Raw genomic sequence first — 15,020 nt, forward strand, 5'->3', positions numbered from 1 at the left:
AAAAAAAGCTGTTTTCTGATTCCCCTCTCCCCATGAACCGGAAGCTGTCAGGTTGTTTCTGGGACGTGGTAGGGCTGTTTGGTATGAATAAATGGAGATTATTTTAAAGTCTTTCATATGCAGGAGGCTGTTTACTTACAAATGAATGCAGAACCCAGGGTAAAGGGAAATGCCTATTTTTTTTTTTTTTTGAACAAAGAAGGCACCCACGTTTGTCCCTCCAACGTTCTTGGTGTTTCCTGGAAGAAGAAAGAAGCCGATTTCACAATTTCACTAAACCCAAGGAGCAGTCTATTTGTGGAGTTCCCTGCAACATGGCTTCCTGGCTCCCGGCTCCGTCACTATTTTGAATGCCACCTCTAAATAAAACAGCTTGTTTTCTTCTCCCTCAGCTGGGCAGGGCTGTGCTCCGGCTCTGCTGGCGGGTCTGCAGGCCGCTGCCGGGTCCCCCTCCCTCCCGGGCCGCTCAGCTCCTTTCAGAGGCAAATGCATGCGAGCACTCAAGCGTGCGCCCCCGCAGGCCTGTCTGGGTGTCTGGGAGCCGCGGTGGCGCTGACGCGCTGACAGCAGGTCAGGCCTTGGGCTGTCTTCGCAGGGCCCTGCCTTTGACCGCTCCCTGCCCGCGACCCTCCTGTGCCCTCTGGATGACAACACTCCCCTTTCAGCCTCTCCAAGGGTCAGCCAGATAACCCGCTCCCAGAGAGGCCTTATCTTCTTCCTTCCTCCTCTCTGTCCCCTGAGAAGGGACAGAACACAGGGGCCCCCAAAGCAGAGCCCAGGGCGTGGGGGTGGGATGGAGCCCGCCTGGGAGTTCGGACGCTGCTCCTGCCCTTCCAGACCCTCAGGCCAAAGTGTTCACAGGTCCTCTGTCCCGGTCAGGGGCCCAGCCAGCCTGGCCTGCCCTCCGCCTGTCCAAATGAAGCCACTGCCATCATTAATTCACCCTCAATGCCGGCTTGAATCTTGCAGAGCGACAAGCACAAGGCGGTGGTTTCCCTGGAAATGGCAAATGACCTGTTCAAGGGGCCTGCGCCTCTGCGGGGTGCTCTCCGCCAGCGGAGGGAGCATTCCTCACCCACCTGCTGTTCTGTCCCCCACCCACCGCAGGCTACATGGCTCCGGGCGCCTGGTCCTGGGTGGGACTGGGACAGTGTGTCTGGCTTTCCCTGGTCCATACTGGAAATGCCGGGGTGGAACGGCCCTCCCCGTGGCAGCAGGTGGAACGGCCCTCCCCGTGGCAGCAGGTGGAACGGCCCTCCCCGTGGCAGCAGGTGGAACGGCCCTCCCAGTGGGGCCTGGAGCACGTGCCCAGCCTGATGACGGGTCACCTGGTGACCACCTGACTCACAGCTCCTGTGTGTGACCTACAACCTCCGTGAGAGCTCAAGGTGCTGCGCATGACCCCTGCGGAGCTTGACGGATGTCGGGGAGAGGGGCTCCCCTCCCGCCCTCTTTACCATGAAGCCACCGCGGTGACCCCTCTGCTCTCTGGGTCCTGTATTAGCTTCCACAAACCACATGGCTTAAAGAACAGGAATTCGTTGTCCCACAGTTCAGGAGCCAGTCCAGCAGCCCCAGATCAAGGTGCCAGCAGGGCAGGTTCCTTCTAGACCTCTGGGCTGGATCCAGTCCAGGCCTCTGTCCAGCGTCAGGTGGCTCCTGGCACTCCTTGGCAGTTCTTGACTGCGGACGCTTCACTCCAGTGTCCGCGTCTGTCTTCTCATGGCCTTTTGCCTGCGTGTCTCTGTGGCCAAAGTTCCCTCTTATGAGGAAGCTGTCAGATCGGATTTAAGCCTGACCCTAATCCACTGTGACTCCATCCTGACTTCATTACATCTGCAAAGACCCCATTTCCAAACATGGTCACGGTCACGGGTTCCAGGTTGACATGAATTTGGGAGACACTATTCAATCCAGCACAGGCCCCAGCCAGTTTGTGTGAAGACCTGAGAGACCCTAACACCCTGGGCTCAGGTCCTGGGGCCCTCCCCTCTGACCCCAATGTCAGCACCGCCTCCTGCCCCCTCCAGAGACCTCAGCAGGGCTGGGCGTGCGCACACCGCCACCTGACACCCAGAGCTGGGGGCGCTGGACTCAAAGGGTCCCCAGGCTTCCTTGGGGCCATACTCCAGATGCCGCTGTGTGGTGGGTGCCAGACCCTGGGGACCTTCTTGGGGTTTATATACTTCGCTCCAGGAGCCTCTCAGCGTGTGTTCAACATCCTTTACAGGATGAGTTGGCACCAGAGCCCACATCTCTGCTCAGGTCAGTGCAGTCTCTTCATGGACTGTCCTGCGTGCTGGCCCCCACCAGGTAACACACTCTCTGCCCCACAGAGGAGGTGACTCTGGGTCTCCTGTGAGGCTCGTGTCCCCGGCACGCATGGCTGGCCTCCCGACGGGGCCTCCTCTGCACAGGCCTTTCTGGTCTTAACCAGCGATTTATCCCAACTTCCTGCAGGAAGACAGAGGTGTTAAGCGCCCCTCCACGTGATTCTTCGGTGGCTCCAAATGAACCAGTTTGAGCCAGTCTCGGGGGTAGAGAAAATACAGAGCAAGGATGAGGGTTCCTCGAGGAATCAAGAACACGTGTTGTTGTGACAGTAGAGGGGGTGGAGAAGATCGTGTATTAACTAAATAGGAAACTAAACAGGACAAGCCTTTGAACAGGAGACATAGCGTTTGAGAGTGAAAGCAACGTGGCGGGCTAAAGGTCGGAGACGATCAGGTGGGGGCAAACAGTCATGCTTTTCCATTTCCCGTCGATCAATACTACATGGTTTCCACGCTGAGACGCGGCACAGAGTTATGGCTGACCTTTCCCTCACCCCTGCGCCGCGTGCGCAACCCCAACACGAGAACAAATGACTGCGAGCCGCGGAATTTTCCTGACCCAAACCCCCAGGTGAGCTCAGATCTTCCTCAAAATCTGTTTCGTTTGAAAATAGGAAGAAGGAGCTTCTCAACTAATGAGACACCGGAGAGCAGCCTCGCCTTTGAAAATGAGTCACCCATTTAGAAATGGTGGTGTCGTCATCGCCAGGGCGCCCATGGGGCTGCGGCGCCCCCTCCTCGGAAATTGATGAAGTGGCCCTTGTGGACGCACGTGAGACCGACACCCCTGTGACTGGGGCTGAGGGACCAACGCCTCAGTCATCACAGTTGATCAGAGCACACCTTTCCCATCGGAGGAATGACATGGGTCACCGTCCAAAATGCTTCTTATGAACCGGAGAGGAAGGCACCCCGTGGAGAGGAACGTCGATGAGGTGTTCTGTGGGAAACCCCCTTCGGGACGGCTCTTCTGCCACAGGCTCCTGGGGAGAGACTCAGGACCAAACCAGCCACAAGGACATCAGATCCGCGCTTCACGAAAGGCGCCCGTGGGTTCTTGGGTTGGCTTGGGGCCTGGGAGTTCCAGCAGCTTCACTGGAAACAGGACGTGGAACCTCACACTGTACGACTCAAGGAGAAGACAGGTGGATGAAAGGAAACCCAGTTTTAGATTCAAAAACTTAAAGCAGGACGTTTTCAGTTCCCTTATAAGGTGAGCTCCGGGACCCCCCGGGGGGCTGCCAGGATCCTGCGTCTGGGCCTTCCTGTTTCCCGGGAGTATCTGCTCCTGTGGGTTTAGGTTTTGAGTCCGCGGTCCACGGTCTGCATGGAAAGGCTTCCTTTCCCAAGGCCTCCCTGGTGAAAAGGACAAGGACGTGAACCATGAGAACTGTTAACAGACTGTTGATTCACAGTAAAATAAAAATAAATGATTTCCCTGATATTAAAAATGTACGGGTTATCTTTATGTCTCGTGAGCGACAGCTGACCTAATATGGAAACTGCACGGCGTGCTACAGGAAACTTGCCAGACTCGAGTGTTGGACCAGCCTGCCCCGTGGTGCACACAGGCTCTGCGAGACATGCCAGGCGCGTCCGAGATGGCAGGACCATCCCGTCCTTCAGATGGTGCTTGGTGTTATTCTCAGATAAGTGACAAATTAACCTGATTCTCATATTTTGAAATCTGAGTCTTCGTAACACAGGGACTACTTCCCACTGAAATGGTCACTGTAGTGTTTTCAAGGAAAGCAGATTCGTTTTTCCGTATTTTACTCTACTCATTAAGTTCTCCTTAAAACTAACGGAGTTCCAGTAGTGATTGACCTGAAGCAGTTTTTTTTTAACACGTACATGTGGGCATAACATGCCAAGTGGTTGTTCATTCAGACTCACCTGCTCTTTTATTTGCACTTCAAACATCAAGATTGAGTTAAAAAGGAAATTTTCCTAGTGAAAATGAGTTAAATGTCCCAATGACATTTTTTGATATGATAAAGTTGGTCATCCATGTTACAATCACAAAATTCAAACCAGTATTTAAAGGTAGAAAAGTATTAGCATATTATGGACAAAAATAAAAGGGTGAAACGTATTTGCTGCAGAGGCTGTGAAGCCTGTGGCCAAGCTCGGGTCCGTCGGGTCCCCAAGGAAATGTGGGCACTTGTGCAGCACATTTACCAGTCTCTGGGGGGCGACGAGCAAACCACTGGCCGTGTCCGAAGAGTTGAAGGAGAATCCGACGCAGGTGTCAGGGCTGGGATAGGCCACAGCCAGGGGACACCCTCGGCCGGAACCCCTGAGTCTGGGAGGGGCAGCCAGGGCAGGAGGAGGAAACCACGTAGGTGTTAGAATGCAGAGGCCTGGGCTAACCTGGCACCTGCCCCTCTACTAGCTGAAGGCATGGGTGAAGAGCCTGGCCAGGAGGAGAGCTGCCCCCAGCCCTCTGCCAGCTGAGTCCCATCGTGGCTGCCTGCCCATGTGGCTGCCGTGGGTGAATTTGAAAGGGCAGCTCTTTCTTCAGGGGTCAGAGCCCTCAGGCTGGTGTACAGGTGGGCAGAGTGCCCCTATCTGGGCCAGAATCCCATGGTCCAGGAGCAAAGGGCACAACCAACAGCCTTGGCGGTGCAGGGCCTCTGTGGCCCTGTGGTCCCACTCCAGCCTTGCCCGTGAAAGCGAAAAGCAGGACGTGAGCCCAGGTGGCGAGGGCGGCACCCACGGAGCTCACCCGAGTGTGGGCTCTCTGACGAAGTGGGGCAGCGCATGGGAGACAGGGTCCACGGGGTGAAAGCTTGAAGTGACCCCGTTAGAGCGAGTGATGGGGTGGCAGGCCTCCCAGCGGGGAGGCGTGGTCCCAAAGTGTGTTAGAAGGGGTCTTGGCGCCAGAGACGTTGCGCCACTCAGCTGCTGACCCAGGCTGGCCGCTCTCCACTTACAGCTAGAGTGTGGGCAGGGTTAGTTAGGGTTTGGACTTCCCAATCAAAGCCCCGAAATCTTTAACTACTTGGAATTTGACGTGGTATCTGTGAGTATGGAAAAATACCCCTCTTGCTTCCCTTTCTTGCAAACGATCCTTGGAGGACAAATTAAGCTCCATTTAGCTGAGCCAGGTGTGGTCTTTGTGGAACTGCTGTTTCTTTTAGGACTTGAGGGTTGAACTGCGTCACCCATGACTGCCCCTTGGACATCTCCCACAGCTCCTGTGTCCAGCTGTGCAAGTTGCCACCCGGCAGAGCCTCGGGGCCGGGGCTGGGACATCTCCTCCGGCTCGTCCAGAAGGGCCCGTGGAGAAGCTGTGCAACAAGCTCCATTAATTACAGAAATGGCTGCAACCAACTGAACCGCCGCCTGGATCTGGGTCACCTGCTGCACGGAAATTGTCCTCAGGGACGCCTGACATGTTCGCGGTGCTACATTTCTGGGGTACAAGGTTCATGAAGACCCAGACAGGAGGACAGTATACGAAAGGGAGGGGACACCAGGCCCCGCCCTGGAGACTCCCACTAAGGAACGCAGCCCCCTGAAACCACAGGGGCGAGGACAGGGAGCTCCCCCAGGGAGCCCTGCACGGGGCCAGAGGAGGCCCAGAGGGACCTGATGGGGACAGCCAGGGCAGAGAGGAGGGACAGAGCCCCCCACAAAGGGGCATCCAGAGAGGCCCGGGAGGGGCGAGAGGGTGGGAGTGGAACCTGGTGGTTGGGACACGGAACAGCTGTGATGTGAGGACAACCCAGAGCAGAGTCTGCAGGCAGGTGGCTCCTGACAAAGCCTGGCCAGCACTAGGATACCGGGGGCCCAGCATGGCAGCCCCTCTGTGCAGACCGGAGGGCTCTGTACAGAGCACTGAGTCACACGATGTCCTCTGTCACCTGCTGCTCCAAGGAAAGGACACAAAACCCTAAAACAGGAAGCGTGGGGGCAGAGCTGGGGCAGGGGGATGGAGTCCTCGAAGGTGAAGGCTTTGGTGGTTGCTTGTTTCAGGGTAAGAAAAGTGGATTCCAGGGCACTGCCCTTCGGTCAGAACTTCTTTCAACACGGTTAGCGAAGTTCACAGGGCACCTTTTAACCCAAGACAAATTAGCATTATTGGTGCACAATCCATGGTTCAGTGGAACAAATAACGCACTCTGAGGCCAGCAAGTCACTGGAAAACTATGATTCATTTCTTTTTTTGTTTTTATTTTTAAAGATTGGCACCTGAGCTAACAACCGTTGCCAATCCTTTTTTTTTTCTGCTTTTTCCCCCCAAATACCCCCAGTATGTAGTTGTATTCTAGTTGTGGGTCCTTCTGGTTGTGGCATGTGGGATGCCACCTCAGCGTGGCCTGATGAGCGGTGCCATGTCCACCCAGGATCCGAACCAACGAAACCCTGGGCCACCGCAGCGGAGCGCACGAACTTAACCACTCGGCCCCGAGGCTGGCCCCTATGTTTCATTTCTGTGAGGCTTTTTTAATGCCCCAAACCCACACCTCTTTGCAGAGTTTGCCACCTTCTTCAAACCTTGCAGGTAATTCCACCCATTGGTTGAAGAAAACAAATTGCAAATAACAGGAGAAAACTTTAAACAGAGGGTTTCCTTTTTTTTTAGTTAAAAATAAGATTGAATGCTGGGAATCCAAATTATGAAGAGAAACGCACAAGAAAATAACCACAATTCCTCTGGCACAGTGTTTTGTTTTTATGTAAAATTGGGATTTAGTTGATCAATATTGTTGTTAAAGCCAAAAAAAATCTACTTCAGTATTGCTTTTTTTCATCCTGAAATGTGGGTGAAAAGTAATTGTTTTATCTACAAGCTAAATGGATCTTATGGAGAATTACGTCTACCAAGAAAATGTGACTTAAAAAATGAAGATCTGGAATATTATGATTTTTTTTTTCTTTTAAGAGACAAAAAGTATTTCATTGAAAGACGACCCTTGGGTCTATGGGCTCCTCATCCTTCGGGAGGGGGTTCACACGGAGACCCAGGCCTGGTCTTCAGGACGCAGGCAGGACCTCTTGTGACCAAGGCTCGCCCGGGGCTGAGGCCACGAAAACGCAAAGGGACCAGGATGCGGCGCCAGCACCCCAGGTCCACATGGCGGTCAACCAGTCAGCGGTGGGGTCTTTGTTCACAATTATGGGAACATTCAAGTGACACTGAATTCCGGACAGTCATTCACACGCAACTGGAATTCCGCCCACGCTCCACAGAGCCGCCACACTAGGGCTAGAAGAAATTGCCTGCAAATATTTCATAGTTGAGACTGAAAAAAAGAAAAAAATACACAAATTAACATGAGTCAGGTAAACGCCTGCATTTTATTTTTAGATGTGACATCTCACCTTGGTTAATACAAACGCTGAGATTTCCCGATACAAAGTTTTCCTCTGGACTCTCTGGGGGACCTGTCGTGAAGATGGAGAGCGTGTGACAGCGTCCCTAAGGCCCGGGGGGCAGCCTAGCCGGTCCCCTGGCAGAACCCAGCGACGGCGCACAGCTGTCCGTGCTGGCAGCCCTGCAGACGCCGGCCGGCCACCTTCTCCTGGGGAAGGACGAAGGGGCCGAGGGAGGCCAGCCTCCTCATTTTCCTCACATTTATCTTGTGATCAGGTCTGTGAATAATCTCTCACATTGGCAAAGAGGCAGCTCAAAACTCATTTATTCTTTTTTGTCTTTTTGGTGAGGAAGATTGGCCCTGAGATAACATCTGTTGCCAATTTTCCTCTTTTTGCTTGAGGAAGATTGTTGCTGAGCTAACATCTGTGCCCATCCTCCTCTATTTTATGTGGGACGCCACCACAGCATGGCTTGATAAGCAGTGCTAGGTCCACACCCAGGATCTGAACCTGCGAATCCAGGGCCGCCGAAGCGGAGCGCGTGAACCCAACCACTACGCCACCAGGCTGGCCCCTCAGGACCCGTTTAGAACCCCACTCTGCGATTGTTCCCCGGATCCCACCATGGGGTCTGAGCCTCCAACCCCTCTGGAACTTTCCAGTCCCCAACATCCTGCTGACACAACCAGGAGGGTCAGAGAACCTGTGGGTTTGGCTGCACCCCCTCGATTCACAAACCCGAGTGCCACACTTGACTGCATTTACTTCCTCCTTTGACAATCTTGTAGTATCTGAGAAAACAGCTCCCTCGCCCTCATTTTTAATGATATCACGAAATCTCATTTTTAATTACCTGAACAAAAAGGTTGCGAGTCCGTCAGCTGCAGCCCAGGGCCTGCAGAGGTGTTACGGGCTCCAGAACCAATTACCTGCATTTCCTTTTACTTATTGCAAATGTGACCTTTCGCTAGAAGCTGATTGCGAGCTTCCTGCTGTGAGTGGGCAGCTCCCGTCTGCGGCTGTCTACCCTCTGGCCAGGACGGCCGCTCATTTCCATTCCCTCTGATGGCTGGAGGACCAGTGTCTGGGCCGGGCACCCAGCACAGAAGGCAGACACACCAGCCCTGTAATGAGAGGGACTGGGGCCACGTGGCCTTCCAGTGACAATCCCAACGCCCACTCCTGAGTGGAGGAAAACCATCCGCCACCTGTCGGGAGGGGAGGACACGGTGCTCTGCGTGTGGTGTGAAACCATCGCGACCTCCGTGCAAGTGTGGCTGGGGCGGGAGTCGGGGGGTGATGGAGACAGGAACCACTGGCCGTCACAGCCCTCTCAGCACCCAAGCCAGCACAGGGGACTGTCACCCAGGGACCCAGACGCGTGAGTCTAGACCGGAGCCCCAGGGGCAGGCCCGCCTGAGCAACAGAAGACCCCACAACACAGCCATGCTACAGCCGCCTTCCTGCCTGACGTCGTTTCCTCGACCTCTGGGGGCTCCTGGGGGCCTGATCGTGTGTTCCTGGGGCCATCCTAGCTGCCCCCTCCTCTCTTCTCCCACGTGTGTATGGCAGGGAGGGGGCTCATTTGGGGAAGTCATGTGAGCAGGGCCTGGGGGCACCCTGGATTGGCATCGGCTCCTCAGGGAGGAGAACTGGAACCAGGGACCAGGAGGGGCTGCAGGGCTCGGCGAGGAAAGTGTCCTGGTTCCACAGCATCCTGGGTGTCAGATCATCACCACAGCCCGGTCCAGGGCAAGATGAGCCCCATCAGCGAAGCCAGGCTGGCCAGTCCCAGGGCAGGGTGGGAACAGCCTGCAGAGACCAAGGGCAGGGGTCTAAGCCCACCAGGTGCTCACCGTCAGGCTGCAGGACGGCACCGGCCTGCCTGTGGCCACTCAGCAAGCCCAGGTCCCCCGTGATGTCCTCAGACGGCTGCGCAGCAGGCTCTGAGCTTGGGCCAGGCTGAAAGGGGCGCCTGATTCTCCAGAGGCTGTCGCTGCTGGGGCTCCAGGTGTGGTCACCTCCCCAGGGACAGACGGACAGGCCAGGGCTGCCTCATCGGCTCCCTCACCCCCCACCTGCCTCAGGCCTCGAGCTGTCAGAGGACAGAGGAGGAGCAGCAGATGCTCGGTGGCTGAAGGGAGACCCACTCGCGTGCCCGGAGCCCGGTGCACCTAGGGCCCTGAGGCCCCTCAGAGACCTTGGATGCTCCCACACCAGGAGGGCCCGGACTGTGACTCTCACAGGATCGCATCTGAAGACAGCCCTGGCAGAGCCTCTGGACCCAGAGTCCCTGATTCATCCCCGGCAGGGCTGGGGGGACATTTCCAGCTGGGCACCCCCTGAGGAAAAAGGCCAGGAGTCCCATCAGCAAACTCCGAGACACAGTGCCCTCCTCACCTCAAAGGAGGTCTTCTGACCCGCGGAGCATGGGGGATGTGGCCCCACTGGGACCAGCCAGTGACGGCCAGGTGTGTTGAAGGAGCTTTGCTTCCTCACCCAGAGTCCTCGTCCCGTGGAGACAGCGCAGCGGGCTCTGCCCAAGCTGGACTCTCCTCCCTCCAGCATGCTGGCCACGCGCGCCCACGGCTCCCTTTGAGCTGCAGGAAACCCTCTAAAAAGTGCCAGGAGGACACCTTCAGTGGCATCGGCCCCGTGTCAGAGATGGCACGTGCAGCAGACAGACTAGTGACGCAGGGGTGAGCAGCGTTCCTAAAATCTGCATGAATCTGAATGAGAAGCGCCGACCTTTGCACAGACGTGGCTGGGCAGCTGGTCCCTCCCCAGCGTCACTCGGTGCTCCGAGGCCCAAGGCGTGTGCGGGCGTGGCTGCGTTTCCTTCAAAACTCCTGTTACCCGTGACCTGGAGAAAAGTGAACTTGATATGCGGCTGCTGAGAAAGAGGCAGAAGGAGCGGATGGGGAGACATCGGGTCCCCGTCCACCTGATGACGAACTGAGGGACCAGCCGGGCCACACAGCCCTCTGGGGTCAGAGTAAAGGGCGGGCACTGCACGGCAGGACCCCTCAGCACCACTCGATTCCTAGAGTGCACTTAGCACTGGGGCCACGTGGCGGAGACGAGAAAACCGCCCCGGAAGGCCGGGCAGGGATGCACTGAGAGGCTGTCCTCTCAGCTCTGGCGGCCGGAACGAGCACCACAGACGGGGTTCAAACAGCAGACGCTCATCGTCCCCCAGTGCTGCAGACTGGAAGCCCTGATCCAGGTGTGGGCAGGGGCGGTTCCTCCTGAGGCCTCTCTCCTTGGGTGTAGACAGCCGTCTCCCAGCTGTGTCCCCACATGGTCGTCCCTCTGTGCGAGTCTGTGCCCTGAGCTCCTCTTCCCATAAGACATGGGGTCATATGGGCTCAGGGTCCACCCACACGTCCTGACTACCTGGATCACCTCTCCCCAGGCACTGTCACAGGCTGAGGTCCTGGGGTTAGGACATGAACATATAAATTTGGGGGACGCAGTCCAGCCCACAACAGAGATGGAAATGGAACCCAGATGACATTGGCCACCACCATCTGGGCCATCAAAAGTACCATGAGGGGCCAGGGGTCTCCCTCAGGCCTCTTGGCCCCCAACAGCTGAGACGGTGCGGGTCCCGTCAGATCACAGAGTGACACGACTTGGAAAGACAGGCCTTTGTGACTCTTGATCACGGACCTGTGAGGGTCAGTGACACCTCTCTGTCCAATCCCCAGCCTGTTCTGCCACCTTTGGGGTTTCCAAGCCCATTGTCACAGCCCCCGGGGGAGGGATAGGGACGTGCTGTGCGCCCCGACCTGCCCTCACACGTGCCGGACACAGCCAGAGACCCCAGACTCCTGTTGGCTGGAATCACGGGAGCCTTGACGGAGGCTCAAGCCCTCCCTGGGCCAGGGTCACGCCCGAGCCCCCGTCAGGAAGGACGACTCCAACGTCGCCAGGCGATTGCTCTGAATGGAGCTGCCTCTGATCGAACTGGGCAGCCCAGGGCGGCCAGCTGAGGATGTGCTCACTTTTCCCTCCACCTCGAGCTTTGGACTCACGTAAATGGGCCCAGGAGACACTTGTGCCAAGCAGCCCTCAGCACAGGGCCCAGCCTCCACGCCTGCTTTGAGTGTCCCCCAGACACCCTCCTGCGGCCAGCAGGCAGAGGGGACACGGCCTGGGCAGGCCTCCAGCCGCCGCCTCCTGCCCGGCCATGAGAGGGACGGGGTTCGGGCCAGGAAGATGGTCCTCCTGGGCCTTTGTTGGCCCCAGGCTTCACTCAGTGAGACCGGAATGCTCTGTGACCCGCCAGAACTGCCGTGGGCACCACCCTTGCAGCAGGTCTTGCTGTGGAAGGGTCCTCCTCTCCCTGGGGTCAGCCTGGCGCTCGCTGGGTCCTGGGGGTCTGAGTGTTCTGTCACGATGACTGGCGGTGTTCACGCTTGTCCCAGGTTTGGCGTGCTTCTTCAGCCCCGTCCTCAGGGAGCGTGGCTTGTTTCAGAGGCTCCTCCTGAGCCGCACACGCAGGACATAGCTTGTTTCGGAGGCAGCTCGCACACGCAGCACCATCTGAGACCCTGCGCCGGGGGCGACTCCAAGCGGGGCGGGATCTGAACTACTTAGTCTAAACCGAGACAGGTGACACCAACCCCTTGTTGTGTTTTGTTCTTAAGCATTCATAACCATAGCTTTTTGAAGATTGCACTTCTCTTTTTACAGAAATCACTGATTTTGTGATTCAGATGACACAGTTTGGTTACAAACCAGCGCGTGTGGTAGAAACAGAGAGGCCTCTGCCCTCAGAGCGGCAGGCGCCTTGTAAGTGAAAGGAGGAGAAAGCAATGCTGCAGCCCCCGGGGATCTCCTGTCCCCAAGTCACATCCGTGCAGGGCGTGGGGGACATGAGGGGCCCTTAGCGGGAGCCCTGCCGACAAAGTCGAGGCCGGACCGGAGCTCATGGCATCCCGGGACAGGGGGCGTTTCCATCTATCCCCTAACATGGGCTTCTCGGAGAAACCCCACGGCAGCCGCACGGATGCACAGCAAGAGGCAGTAAGGACCACCGAGCAGGGGCGTCCCGCCGACCATGGCCAGGCCCTGACTGCAGCAATGGAGAAACTCGCCCTCAGGGAGGAGGCCACACGGGCGGCCAGGACGCCCAGGAGGTCCCGAGTGCCGAGACAGAGATGGACAGTCAGTGCCGGAGAAGCTGTCCCCTGCGTGGTCAGTGCCCAGTCAGCAGAGGTCAGAGGGAGCACAGGGCTCAGCAGCTGGGCCTGCCGGGACGATCCAGGTGGCTAACGGAGGAGCAGATGGCACAGACAAGAAGGGCCCATGACAGAGCCACCCTGCAGGGCACCCCTCGGCTGGAAGCAGAGACGGGCTGGACTGCTGGGCAAAGCCGGCCTGGGGTCTGCCAGCTCCCGCTCACCCACCAGACTGTGTCCTAAGAAGTGCTAGGCCCGTCGGGAGGGTCCTGGGAGGCCAGGCCAGGGGGCTTCCTCCAGGAAGAGGCAGGGGACCAGCGGGCACAGGCAGAGGAGACCCTCGGGAGCTCCAGGTCGGGGGAGGCCTGGGGGGAAGTCTCACGTCTGAAGCCCTTTCCAGGACCCGCGGCCCCTGCTGAGCTTCAGCGTGGCCGACCCCACGGGTACCCCGGTGCACGCCTGCCAGGCCTCGGCCCCCCGGCTCTCTCCCCCCACCCCCTTTCGGGAGCGTGAGCCCCACGGCCATCGTAGCACTAGGGGAGACGCTCTTCTGGAATTTGCTCTGGACCTGGGAGAGTTTTACTCCCGGAAACCAGACGTGCAGGTCTCACGTGAAGTCGCTCGGTCGTTCCTCAGCTGCATCTTCTTTTGCAGAGGCCACACGGAGCCGCAAACTGCCGACCAAGCAAACTTTGGGATCAGCCCCCTCGGGGCCGGCCGCCTCGAGCGCATGGGACCGCCCTTCCGGCCCCGGAACAGGCTCCGCGCAGGGACGCGGCGGCCGTAACTCACTCGGGGCGCGCAGCCGTGTGGGCGAAGGGGAGGCGCGCCCCACGGCGCGTAATCGAGCTAAGTTAACAGAAGCCTCGCGATGTGCGGCCTCTAATAAAGCGCCTCCCGCCCCCGTCTCGGGGAGGCTGCGCGTGATTGGAACCAATGGCCCGTCAGTGCGCACATTAAGATGAACTTCTCTGGAAAACGAAGACAAGGAGGCAGGATGGCTGCGCCCGCACTGCGCCTGCGCAGCAGAGTGCGCTGTTCCCAATGGAAGTGCAGCGAAGTCAAAGGAGGGGGCCGCGGAGGGTCAGCGGAGAGCCGAGCCCCGGGGCGCAGGGCGGCTTCCTGGGAGATGAGGCTCCTGCGCAGAAGGGGCTGCGGGAAACGCACGGGCTCGAGGGAGCGTCGCTCTGCGCGTGTCCACCCGGCTCTGCCACCAGCTCTCGCACTCAGGGCCGCACGCTTCAGAAAGGGCTGCGGGAGCGGGAGAGCAGCAAGGACCTCTGCACACCGAGGGGTGGGGTGGGTTCCGAGTCCCACGGCCCTGGGGAGGGGCTCACACCGCCTGCCTCCGTCCCTGTCCTGCTCTGGGGACAGGCCCAACCCGCACCCCTTCTCAGGCCAGCGGGTCGGGATGGAGGAGCAGCTCTGTTCAGTTCAATGCCCTTTTTTAAGGCCCAGGAGGCCCAGTTCCCGTTAGTTCTCCCAGTGAGGTGGGCTCAGGGCCTGTGCACCCTCGGCTCCCTGCCTCTCCTCTGTCCTGCGTGGCCGCCCTGGACACCCTGGCCAGCGCTTTCCTAATGGAGGCTGGGGAGGGAGAACAGACTGTCCTCCCACCCCCTGCTCGGGGCCTCCAGCAGGGGCCACGTTGCCTGCTCCCCAGCTCCAGCTTCTCCAGATGGGCCCATGGTGGTGGACAGGCCTGGGCAGAGCACCCCCTCCTCCCCTGTCCCCGAAGCCTGGGGAGCCTGGGCAGCTCCCTGTCTGGTTCCTCAGCCCTCCCATCACCTGTCTAATTAATTTTGGGCTTTGCATTTCTCCCTCTGGAATAACCAGAGTGGGTTGGGTTGTTCATTGGACCCTGACTGGGGCACCAACTTGCAATAAAGAATTTAAGTCATGGCCTCCGAGCAGACCTGCAGACACAAGAGGAGACTGTTAATCAGGGCGGGAGCAGAGGGATGCGGGCAGGCTAGCTTCAGGGGCATGAGACACGGGATGCGGGGCTGGTGCCCGGTCACCCACAGAGACCACCCTACTTCCGCCAACAGCCAGCTGGGCCACCCCAGACCCAGCCAGGGCCAGCAGGACGGCCCGCTGAGCCCAGTGATTGCTGGCTCAAACACTAATAACTGAATTAGGTGCTTGCTGTCCCAAAGCCACTGAGTTTGGGGAGCCC

The sequence above is a fragment of the Equus quagga genome, chromosome 9, assembly GCF_021613505.1.
Source record: "Equus quagga isolate Etosha38 chromosome 9, UCLA_HA_Equagga_1.0, whole genome shotgun sequence".
NCBI lineage: Eukaryota > Metazoa > Chordata > Mammalia > Perissodactyla > Equidae > Equus > Equus quagga.